Below are 13,653 nucleotides of genomic sequence, written 5' to 3'. Positions count from 1 at the left end.
GCAATCGTTGAGGGAGTGAGAGGGGAGATAAAAGAAGCAGGGCGGTTACCAATTACCTGGTCAGCCCAGAGCTGTGAATTGTATGCTTTAAACAGAGCCTTACAGTTACTCGAGGGAAAAGAAGGGACATTATATACTGATTCAAAATATGCCTTTGGTGTTGTGCATACTTTTGGGAAAATATGGGAAGAGAGGGGCTTAATTAACAGTAAGGGAAAAGAATTGGTGCATGAAGAATTAGTTAAGCAGGTGCTAAAAAGTTTGTTACTCCCAAATGAGATTGCGGTGGTGCATGTAAACGGGCATCAAAAGGGGAACTCTTTCAGGGCTAAGGGAAACAGACTGGCTGATGAAGCAGCCAGGGAAGCAGCATTAAATCATGAAATTGTAAGTATGTATATTCTCACCCCTCAAATACCTGCACCAAAAACAATTCCTGTGTTCACAGACAGTGAAAAAGAAACATTAAGGAGTTTGGGAGCCGTTGAAACAGAGGGAAAATGGATTCTCCCAGGTGGGAGGGAAATGTTAAATAAACAAACTATGAGAGAAATAATGGCTATTCTACATCAAGGAAGCCACTGGGGGACACAAGCAATGTGTGATTTAATTCTAAGAAAATACGGTTGTATAGGAATATATACAGTGGCTAAACAAATTTGTGAACGGTGTGTGACTTGTAGAAAAATAAACAAAAAGGTCTTGAGGAAACAACCCGAAGGCGGGAGAAAACCTGGCTTAAGGCCTTTCCAAAGTATACAAATAGATTTCACTGAATTGCCCCCGGTGGGTAAGCTGAAATATCTCTTAGTGTTAGTGGATCATCTTACTGGATGGGTAGAAGCTTACCCTATGGCAACAGCTACAGCAACTGGAGTGGCCAGAGTGATCCTAGAACAAATCATTCCTAGATACGGAATTGTGGAAAATATAGATTCTGACCAGGGTAGCCACTTCACTTCCAAGATACTCCAGTGAATTATGGAGTGTTTGGAAATATCCTGGGATTTCCACACCCCCTGGCACCCACCATCCTCGGGTAAGGTTGAGAGAATGAATCAGACAATAAAAAAACAGATATCAAAGCTAGTCCTGGAAACTAAGTTACCTTGGACTAAGTGTTTACCTATAGCATTGTTAAGAATTCAGACTTCCCCCAGGAAAGATATAGGTATATCGCCTTATGAAATGCTGTTCGGAATACCTTACATGGGTAAAGATAATGACCTTTCTCTTTTTGAAACTAAGGATGCTTTTCTTAAGAACTAGATACTGGGGCTGTCTTCCTCTCTGTCTGCTCTCAGGAATAAAGGACTCTTGGCCCAAACTCCACCTCTTGAATTTGCTGTCCACACTATTCAGCCGGGAGAGTGGGTCCTGATCAAGTCCTGGAAGGAGACCAAGATACAACCGGAATGGGAAGGCCCATTTCAGGTGCTACTGACTACTGAGACTGCGGTAAGAACAGCTGAGAAAGGCTGGACTCATTACACCAGACTCAAGGGACCAGTGGATCCTCCTCCCAAGGACAGACAGTGGCATGTATGTCAAACTACAAACCCTTTGTGTCTTAAACTGAAGAAGCAGTAAAAACAAACAAACAAACAACAGTTCCAACGGGAAGCAAGGACACACATTGATACTGATGACTGATGGGGTGGTAACAGTGGGAAATTCATTAATTTGTAAAATGAGGGGAGTTATAGTCCTAATGAGTTATTGTTTGTTGGAAGTTCAAGGAATAGCAGTAAAAAGTCATGATTTCTGGAAGGGGGCTAAACAGTACCCAGCTAAACTGTGGATAAATGTGACAGAGGGGAAAATTCCACAAACTATACAATTTGATGCCTGTCAAGTATTGGATTGTGGGGATTTAAAGAGTCAAAGACAACTTAGTAACCATGATAAGTACTTGTGTCAAGAATATAGTAAGCATGCCGAAAGAATGCCACCCTGCAGGGGATGGAGTAGTGTTTGATTTACAACTGCTCTTAATGGATGGACTGCTCCAGAGTCAAAAGGAAAACCTTTGAAGAATAGAATTACCTTGGTTAAAGGGACAGTAACGCCCAATTGTAATAACTTGGAGTGTAACCCCATAAGGCTTACTGTCAAGGAAGCTGATTGGTTAGTTAATAGGACTTATGGAACAGACCCCATTGGTAGATTTAGGATTGTAGTATGGAAAACAATGAGAAGACCAAGCCAAAAGGTAGCAACACCTACTAAATTACCTAAGATAAAACCATGGGACCCACCAAATAACCCAAAAATTGTAACTATAACTGAAGTAAGCAATCTAACGCAAACATTCGAGATTGAAACAGGATATGGAGATGCAAATGCCTGGATTGAATGGGTTAAGTATACAGTAAAAAGCCTGAACCACAGTAACTGCTATGCATGTGCCTCAGGGAGACCCACTGCACAGGTAGTTCCTTTTCCTTTGGGATGGAGTAAAGGACCACAAGGAATGAGATGTATGATTGCCCTATACCAAGAAAAGACTGCATGGGGAAAGAAGAGCTGTGAATCTCTTTCACAGTTATTTCCTGCTCTACAGAGCAAAGACGTCAAAGTACCTCCTGTTTTCTCTACAGTGGCCGGCAACCACACAGCTTGTCTCTCATGACAGGGTGAAGGGGTCGCTGGATATCTGGGAGACTTGGAAATGTGTACTGAGTCACTGAATGTGACTGAGGATAAAGCAGGAAATTACTCTGCTATGAATATCCCCAGGGCAGATCTATGGTGGTATTGTGGAGGAAAAATCCTGAGGCCTGTGCTCCCTCCAAATTGGAAAGGCACATGTGCTCTTGTTCAATTGGCTATTCCATTTACCTTGGCATTTGAAAGAGAAACATATATTTCAGGGAAAAGAATGAAAAGAAATCTGGGGGTATCATTCGATGACAGGATCTATATTGATTCAATTGGAGTTCCCAGGGGAGTACCTGATGAACATAAGGCACGAAATCAAATAGCAGCAGGGTTTGAATCCTCTCTGTTTTGGTGGGTAACAATAAATAAGAATGTGGATTGGATAAACTATATTTATTACAATCAGCAGCAGTTTATAAATTACACCAGAGATGCAATCAAAGGAATTGCAGAACAACTAGATGCCACTAGCAGAATGGCATGGGAGAACAGGATAGCTCTGGATATGATATTGGCAGAAAAAGGAGGGGTCTGTGTAATGTTAGGAGACAAATGTTGCACCTTTATACCAAACAATACAGCACCAGATGGAACTATAACTAGAGCATTACAGGGACTTACCACACTAGCAGAGGAATTGGCCGAGAATTCAGGAATAGATAATTCTATTACAGGATGGTTAGAATCATGGTTTGGGAAATGGAAAGAAATGGTAATATCTGTGGTTACATCTCTAATAGTAGTTGCAGGGATATTAACGGCAGTTGGATGCTGTATAATCCCATGTGTTAGGGGGCTTGTACAAAGATTAATTGAAACTGCGATATCCAAACAAATGCCCTTAGACCCACCTCCCTACCATGAGAAAATGTTTCTCCTTAAGGAGCAGGAAGAAGATCAAGAAGAGATAGAATTAAAGAATAACTGTGAAATAATGTTGTCTAACCTAGAAGAGTCATTGCAAAAGGCAACAAATGTATAAAAAAAAAAGGGGGAATTTGTGAGAAATATTGATGTTGCTTTTGCAGAATCCGAAAGAAACTAAGACAAGGAATTTTGACTGTTATCTACCTCTGTGTGGTGTAAATCAGTGGATTGACCATGACTGTTATCTACCTCTGTGTAGTGCAAATCAGTGGACTAACCATGAGACTGTTATCTGTTTGATAGGAATTAGAGTTTAAATCTTAGGATTGTTAGGGAATCTATGATAATATACAAAAACCAGACATCCTCTGAGGAGGATTTTAGGTGCCTCGAGAAGTTGTAAACCTTGGAGTACCTAATCAATGGGGAAACAAGGGAGGGACCTTGCGGCCGGGATAGGGAATAAAAAGCCAAGTGTTGTATCCATCGTGTGTGCCTACTAGCTAGGACACCCGCTCTTGCAAGAACGCTTAATAAAAGTGCTTCACTGCAGAGTCTGACCTGAGTCTTTCGCGAGAAAGTCTGTTTTGTTTCTCACACACCCTGTGCCACTTTTGTGTGTGGCTGACGGAGCAGAGGCTTAGGCTTACACAGACAGGGATCCCCCAGCCTAACCATGCAAGGCTTTTACCCCTTCTGACTGACAGGCTCACCACTGCCTCATTCATGCAGAGGTTTTACTCAGACTCACAGACAGAATTACAACAGATTATCCATGAAAAGGAGAGAAGAAGAAAAGAAAGAAGAAAAAAAAAATAGGACGTGTCTGAATTCTTACCCTCCCCAGTAACCTGAGGGGCAAAATGGATGTTTCTCCCCTATGTCATGGTTTAGGCCCATCAGGGAACAAAGACCACGATTGGCCTCAAGTACTGAAGAGGCTGAGAATTGCCTAAGGGCAGGGAGAGCTTAATTGCCGCTTAAGGTTCAAGACAAAACAGACCAGGCCACTCAGCTTGGGGAAGAAAACAGAAAATAATTTAATGCAATATCAACTAAAACATAACCATAAAACCCCAAACATAACTAAAATAAAACAACACAGAGTAATACAACAATGAAGAGTCCGACTGTTGCCCGTTCCCGAAGGAAAACACAAAACAACCGAGGTCGTTTTATGTGGTGCTTTATTGAGGGCCCTAGGGACCTGAGGACTAGTGTCCAAAGTCAGAGCCCCCACTAACAGAAAATTTCACAGAGTTTATATACTTTTCAAAAATGATTACTTCATCAGGTCCACGTGCTGTTTACCAGTTTTCCTAAACTTTAGGATTATGTTGTGCTCTTTCATGCAGTTACTTGAGACTATGCTTGTCTAAATCCACAGTCATAAATTCTATAGATAACAAACGAGTAATCATTCGAGATAACGATTTCTTTGAGAAAAACAAGATTCAGCATTCAGCATGCTTCACTAATCTCTTTGTTTGTTTAAGCAAGAATACACAAGCTCAGCATGCCCCACCAGTTCCCTAAACTGCTAGGTTACATCAACATTCCCACACTGCTCACTAGGCCTCGATACAGACCTTAGCCTAACTACTTCTAACTTTCCATATACAGTAATGCTAACAAGTCCCCCCTTTTGAGCATTCTTCTATCTTGCAAGGATGCTCAACATCATCTGTCTCTATTGTCCGTGTCTCAAGTAGTGGTTTCCTTATATGATGGAGGAGGAGACCCATTTCCAGTTCCATTTCTGGTCATCGCATTCATTAATCTGCGGGTGTTGAGCTTTTCTCTGGTAATGGTTCCTAAAATACACTTGTAAACTATATAAATTATCATCAACAGTATAAGAAACATAATTACATATTGGATGACTGAGGAAATCCACCCAGAGACCTGGAGCCCCAATGAATCAAATATTGCTCCTATCCAATTATGTTGAGTTTCTTCTTCAATTTCTTTGGTTTTGGTTTCAGCCTTCTCCAATTGTAAAATATCTTTTTCTACTTCGATTGTCATGTTTGGTATATGGATACAGCAGTGATCAATCCCTTTGTTCAGGTAACCACAAACTCCATGCTCCTTCAACAGTAACATGTCTAAGGCCATTCTATTCTGCAGAGTCATTCTAGTTGTTGCTTGCAACTGAAAATTTAGATCCTTAAATCCTTTCTTTGTAGCTGCTGCTAGTCTTTCGGTTTGACCCAATAATTTGTACAACATTTCCCTATTACGGTAAGATGAAATTGGTGCAAACAGGGATTCTAAAACCCATCCAAATTTCACTCCACTATCTGGTTCGTGCCACTCATCTTCTCAACTTTTATTCTTGTGCTACTACACCAATATCCAATTATTGGAATAGTACCATCTACTGTACAGCGACCTTTAATACTGCCACCTCTCCCATAAGGACCTGTTCTAACCCATCTATAATACCCCGGCAATGATCTACACTCTTTTTCCGTTAAATCCCCCTTTATTAAACACCCATTTATCCACTCTTCATACTTTATTGATACTTGCCTGCAATTCCAAGTAAAATTAACAGAAGTTTCTGGCATGGTTGTTATTGGAATAATTCCCCAGGGTATAGGTTCACCTGCAGCCTGAGGTAGTGGCAAACATGCTGTAATCTTAGATACATTCTGAATCATTCCAAAATCTCTAATCAACCCAACCACTAAGTTTTCCTGTCCTTCATCTCGATGGAAGTTTATTGTCCCATTTCCTAGATCCCGTATTCTCCTTCGGCTATATTTGCCTCTAATTAATGATACTAACATCCTAGAGTGGGCCCACCATGCATCTTTGGCTATCCAACACCAATACATCCCTTCATCATCTGACTGCACGTCATTTATTATTAATACTATGGTGCCGCCTAACCTCTTCTCTGTCCGATATTTCCTTCCAGGCTGTATACTGCTATCTCCAAACCACCACCCAAAATCTGAAAAACTCATTTTAGGATTCACTTTACATGTTAAAATAACTAGTTTCCCTTTGTTGGCCCGATACACCCCTTGTGTGGCCCTAATTCCTTGATTCAAATGAGGTCGGCCCTGCACATTTCTTTTTCCATAATTAGAGTAGGGTCCACATACAACTACATATAGATATTGTCCATCCATCTTACCCAACAGAGGTTGAGTATAATTCAGCCATCCTATCCCTCTGTTCCCCACATTCCACCAACTGATTCCTTCCTCGATCCTGTCCCACAATCCTTGAGGTCCCATTTTCCACCATTTAACTTGAACCGGGACTTCACATTCTCTTTGTGAAGTAAAAGTGCAGTTTATCCTCAAGGGTGGGCCATCCCACATATCCACTGAAGCTATTTTTGGTATTACTTCTACTCCCTCCTGAATCAGGGACCAAGGTACTACTCTCAAATCTATTCGCTTATAATCAAAATTTTCCCGAACTAACACCAAACACATGTATACTCCTGCTTCTCCTAACGTTAAATTAGTCAATTGCAAGGTAACACTTCCTTTTTGGGTATCCTTATTCCAAACAGTAACAATACTTGCAGTCAATCTGGTTTGTCCTTGTTTCCAAATTGCAATTATTTCCTCGGCTCCAGCTCCCTGGTCATCAGTAATGTCACAGGTTAAATTGACATCCATCCCTTCCATAACAGTAACCACAGGTTCTGTAACAGTGACAAATACAAATCCATTGACCGATACCATTTTCAATAATATCAACAGTACAACAGTTAAGAATGCGGTTTTGCTCGAAATATCATTCGAGTGGGGGATACCACTTGGGTTTCCCATTCGGTTGGAACCTTCTTGACTCGAGTGTAGTGAATCCAAGCGTCGATTCCCACTACCTTTATGGCTGTGAAAGTTGTCAAGATCACTTGATGGGGACTGTCCCATGTCTCTCTCAGTGGGTCTGTGAACCAATTCTTCACATAGACCTGATCTCCCGGTTGAATATCATGCACTGGATTTTCCAGCGGGAGCGGCCGATTCCATTGAAGGGCACCCCGTAAGGCGTTGAGAACTCTGTTGAGTGACATAACATAGTTAAAAATCACCTGGTCTTCCGATACATGCGGGTCTCCTTTTAACACGGTGGCATGATAAGACTTGCCGTACAGTATCTCGTACGGACTTACTCCTATCCTTTCCCTAGGTTTTATCCTAATCCTAAGTAACGTTAATGGCAAAGCTTGGGGCCACTGAAGTTTGGCCTCCTGACATATCTTTTTGATCTGATTTTTCAATGTTTGGTTCATCCTTTCTACTTGACCACTAGACTGGGGTCTCCATGGAGTGTGTAAATTCCAGGTAATGTCTAACGTCCTAGCCACCTCCTGAACTATCCCTGCCACAAAATGTGGGCCTCTATCTGATGGTAATCCCAGTGGTACTCCAAATCTAGGTATTATTTCTTTCAACAAAGTTTTCACCACTTCCTTCGCTTGGTTTGTTCTACAAGGGAAGGCTTCTGGCCACCCCGAAAAGGTGCACACATACACCAACAGGTATTTAAGTCCCTGAGCCCTTGGAAGTTCTGAAAAGTCGACCTGCCAATAATCTCCAGGCTCTGGTCCTATTTGTAATTTTCCCAACTGCACCTGTTTCCTTACAATAGGATTATTCTTTAAACAAACTGGGCACATGGCATTCACCCTTTTCGCCAGCGTTAACATTTGGTTGGAAATTATTTCCTCTTTCAAAAATTTTACCAACACCTCTGCTCCCCAATGGCATTTATTGTGTTCGGTCTCTAATACAGACTTCATAACATTTTTGGGCACCACCACTTGTCCCATTGTCGTTACATACCATCCAGTTGCATTCTTCTGGGCCTTTAGATATGTCGCCAATTTCTCATCATCGGCAGAATAGCTCGGTTCTCGATTCATATAACAAGAAACAGGGCTCACCTTAGTTGGTATTAAAGCCATCTGAGTCCAAATCTGTCGAGCAGCTTCTTTAGCGGTGATGTCTGCTAATTCATTCCCTTGGTATATCTTTCCTTCTTCTTTACGATGTCCTCTGACGTGCATTACTGCTACCTTTTCTGGTTTATGTACCACATCCAACAGGGCGAGAACTTCCCATCTATGTTTTATCATAGTCCCTTGTGAGTTTAACAGTCCCCGTTCCTTCCACAAGGCACCATGAACATGTACAACTCCAAAGGCATATTTCGAGTCAGTCCATACATTTACCTTTTTTCCGGTACTCAAAATCAATGCCCTGGTAAGTCCAATTATCTCTGCCTTTTGAGCAGATGTCCCAGGGGCTAAAGCCTTTGCTTCAATCACTTGTGCAGCTGTGACCACCTCATATCCCGCATACCTGGTTCCATTTTCCACAAAGCTAGATCCATTGGTAAAGAGATCCCAATCTGAATCTTCTAACGGTGTGTCCTTTAGGTCTGCTCGGCTCGCATACACCTGTTCAATTGTTTCTACACAATCATGAACCAGTTCCCCTTCTTCCTATTTGCTGCGAAGAAATTCTGCTGGGTTGATATGGTTAGTTGTCTTAAGTTCCACATCATCTTGTTCTCTTAATATAGCTTGATATTGCAACATTCTGCTGGATGATAACCAGTGACCCCCCTTTTGTTCCAGGACAGCCAAGACTATATGGGGCACAAAGACCTCCATTTTCCTTCCCAAAGTCAGTTTTCGGGCTTCCTGTATGAGGATCACTGTGGCCGTAACTGCCCACAAGCATGACGGCCAACCAGCACTAACATTGTCCAATTGTTTTGAAAAATATCCCACTGGGTGTTTCCATGACCCTATTTTCTGGGTCAACACTCCCAGAGCCAGATTCTGCCTTTCATTTACATAAAGCTGAAAATCCTTATTTAAGTCCGGTAACCCAAAGACAGGTGCTTCTTTCAGGGCTTGCTTTAGCTCCTGAAAGGCTCTTTTCCTCTGTGGACTCCATTCCAACTGGGGTTCCTTCAAAGCCTCATACAAGGGTTTAGCTAACAATCCAAAATTTAGGATCCACAGCCTACACCAACCAACCATTTCTAAAAATGATCTCAGTTCCTGATGATTCCTTGGAAGGGATATGGCACATATTGCCTCAATTCTGTTTGTGCCCAATCGTCTCTGACCTTGCATCAATTCACATCTCAAATAGAGAACAGTCTCTTTGAGGAGCTGGGCCTTTTCCTTAGATACTCGATATCCTGCTTGTCCCAGCATATTCAGTAAGGCAATTGTAAGCTTCAGGTAAACTTCCTTTTCCTCAGTTGCCAATAGAATATCATCCACATACTGCAAAATCACATAAGAGAATGGAGATTCTCTTACCTGTTCGGTCTTCCATTCCTCCAACTCTTTGGCTAATTGATTTCCAAAAATAGTGGGACTGTTTTTGAAACCCTGCGGAAGCCGTGTCCATGTCAGTTGTTTCTTCCTTCCCGAATTTGAATCTTCCCATTCAAATGCAAAATACTTCCTACTTGGTAATGCCAGCGGGATGCAGAAGAAGGCATCTTTCAAATCAGTTACTGTAAACCATTTAAACCTTTCCGACACAGATGTTGAGTATAAGGGTTAGCAACCACTGGGTGAATGTCCTTTACAATTTCATTTATGGCCCTTAAATCTTGCACTAGCCTATATTTACCATTAGGCTTTCTTACAGGAAAAATAGGAGTGTTATATTCAGATTCACATTCCTGTAAAATTCCTTGAATCAAAAATTGGGTTATCAGTGGAGCCACTCCTTCCCTAGCCTCCAACTTAATTGGATATTGCCTAACCCTAACCGTCTGGGCTCCTTCTTTCAGTTCTACAACAACAGGCTGGGCAGCTTTTGACTTTCCTGGGGTCCCTGTTTCCCATACCCAGGGTACAACTGCCTGATCTATTTCTTCTGGAATGGGAGTAGGTTCTATTTCCTTTATTACAAAAATTTTCCCAATTTCTTCATTTGGAATCTCCAATTTTACTCTCCCATTTTCAAATATTATTTTCACGTTTAACAAAGACAATAAATCCCTTCCAAACAGGGGCTTGGGACAATTGGACATATACAAAAAATGATGATCCAATTCCTTTCCCCCAAATTTCAAATTTAGAGGCTGCAAAAATGGTCTTTCTTCCAGCTGACCCATAGCCCCTACCACCTGTACGGTGGTATCACTTATTGGTCCCAGTCTTTTGTTGAGAACTGAATAAGTAGCTCCTGTATCAACTGTGAATTCCTGTTCTTTACCATTTATTTCTAACCTTACCTTTAACTCTTGCTCTAGTCAGCTCTGATTTTGGTAATTCCCCAAAACCAGGGCTTGGGCGACATCTGCCGGAGGCATAGGATAACTACCCATTGTCCCGGCACCACCCCCCATTCCATTTTTCACAGGACATTCATTTTTCCAATGTCCTATCTATCGACAAAAAGCACACTGATTAGAACTTAGCTTTCCTTGGTTAGGGTTTCCCATTCGAAACCCCCCTCTTCCCTGACCATAACCATTTCTTTTTCTGTAGTATCCATAATCGTATCCAATAAAACTTGCAAGTCATTCCAATCAGGATTCTGAGTTTTCATTACCATCTTAACCACCCGTGCTACTCGCTCAGGGTCCTCCCGATAACTACCAGCTGACTGTTTCCAAATCACCAGGTCGCTAGGAGAGAATGGAACCTTTATTAATACCTTCCCTCCTTGGGGTCCCATTGCTTCCCGTAAAGGAGCTATTAGCTGAGGCTCTCCCTGATTCCTTCTACCTTGTCTGGTACGTTCTGCAAGGGGGGTTCTCTGTATATTTCGGTGACTCGCCGGAGAGGGAGTCTGAGGGCGAAGAGTAACTGAAACCTGAGGAGTTCTAGGAGGGCTGGGAGATTTTACTATTCCGTTGTCCTCGTTCTCCTCTTCTTCCTCCTCATTATCATCGTCCTCACTATCCTGTTCCATCTGAGGTGGAACATAGGGTGGAGCAGAGGGACCCTGTCCACTATGAGCAACTAATAACGATAAATCTTCCTCTGGACCAGAGGAGGCAGCTAAACACTTAACACACATAGATCTCTTCTTACATTCACTACACCCTAATTCCTTTGTTTCCAAAACTAAAATACCACATTCCTTCTACCAATCCAGTTTTCGCCCTAAATAATAAAACAAATCCAAATACGGGATCTCATCCCATTTCTCATTGTCCCATAAATACTGCATCAAAGGCGATATAATACCCGGATCGACAGTACCGTTTAGGGGCCACGCAGGTCCCCCTTCTGACTCATATAAAGGCCACCAATGATTACAATAGTCTATCATTTTACCCTTATTCAGATCCTGATAAAATCCAGCACTCCTCCATCTTCCCAGCAAACATCCTAATGGGGTGTTTCCTGGGATTTTACTATTAGACTGAACTAATGCCTTAAAAGTTTTAAACGGCATCATTTCAAGTATTCACGAAACAAAATAGCAGCAGACAAAATAACAGCAAACACAAACATTGTAACGATACAAACAAAAACCACAAAACCAATAACCAGTACCAAACCAACTTGCCACTTCTCGACGCCGCGAGGGGCAAGTGCCGGACCTGCGCAGCTTTCGCCGCGTCTTACAGCCGGCGCCTGGGCATCCACCAAGACGTCTTAGCCCAACTCAGCGAGGATCGCCGCCTCGTCTTATAAGCAGGCACCCAGTACCAGAAAATAAAGCACCTATGGGCTTACCTTATAGCAGTCGTCCGCCAGGTGCGGGGGTCAGGCACGAACCGATGACTCCCCAAGAATCTCTCGGTGCCGGCGTGGAGTAGATCAGCACGTGAACCGCCCCAGCCACCTTCGGAGTCCTGCCGCGGTCGCCAGAAAACTGCTGCCTGTTCCCGAAGGAAAACACAAAACAACCGAGGTCGTTTTATGCGGTGCTTTATTGAGGGCCCTAGGGACCTGAGGACTAGTGTCCAAAGTCAGAGCCCCCACTAACAGAAAATTTCACAGAGTTTATATACTTTTCAAAAATGATTACTTCATCAGGTCCACGTGCTGTTTACCAGTTTTCCTAAACTTTATGATTATATTGTGCTCTTTCATGCAGTTACTTGAGACTATAATTCTTACATGCTTGTCTAAATCCACAGTCATAAATTCTATAGATAACAAACAAGTAATCATTCGAGATAACGATTTCTTTGAGAAAAACAAGATTCAGCGTTCAGCATGCTTCACTAATCTCTTTGTTTGTTTAAGCAAGAATACACAAGCTCAGCATGCCCCACCAGTTCCCTAAACTGCTAGGTTACATCAACATTCCCACTAGGCCTCGATACAGACCTTAGCCTAACTACTTCTAACTTTCCATATACAGTAATGCTAACACGACCAGCCTTTTTAAGAACATCTTCTCACCCCACCTCCCCTCTTCCCGGACTCAGAGCCCTGATCCCGGGGTTTTTACCTTGTCCCCCCATGAACGGCTCGGAGGGGGGGCAGGGAGTGGGAGTTTCCGTTAGTCTATTCCCAATAGCTTCTGCAGTTTGTCCCTCCTCAGGACAGGTGGGCTCCGCACCTGTCCTCCTTGCAAGTCTGTAACTCACACACACTGCAGCCCTACACGGGCTGCTCCGATGCGCATTTATTCCAAAGGCTGCAGCTCCTCTTTGCCTCTCGTGTGGGGCTGCTCTGCGGCGCGCAGATTCTCTAACACGGCCTGGGCCATGGCCGTCTCCCCACACAGTCCCTCGCCCGTCCGGACTCACTCACACGGAGCTGCTGGTAACTCTCAGTCCTGCCATGGGTCTCCATAGGTTGCAGGGACACAGCTTGCATTCTCGCCACGGCTTGCAGAGCGGTCTATGGCTTCTCCAGCTGAAGGGTCCGCATGATCACCTCCACCTTATATCACCCACACACCTCCTACCATCACTTCAAATTCCCGTCCCCTAAATAGTGATGGCAGAGGCACCAGATTGGCCCAGCTGGGCTGGAGGTGGGTGTGAACCCAGGAGCCGGGGGAGAGTCCACAAACTCTTTACCGGGTCTTCACTGCAACCCGCTCCCCCTGTTATAAAGCAAAAGCTGCTCCTTGCTAAACCAGAACACCCTAGAATCCCTCGGTGCCAGCTGGAGTCCGATCCGCTCTTGATCCTGTTCGGTCTCCT

This window comes from Colius striatus, chromosome W, assembly GCF_028858725.1.
Source record: "Colius striatus isolate bColStr4 chromosome W, bColStr4.1.hap1, whole genome shotgun sequence".
Classification (NCBI taxonomy): Eukaryota; Metazoa; Chordata; class Aves; order Coliiformes; family Coliidae; genus Colius; species Colius striatus.
The sequence above is the reverse complement of the archived record's forward strand: the minus strand, read 5'-3'. Positions refer to the sequence as shown.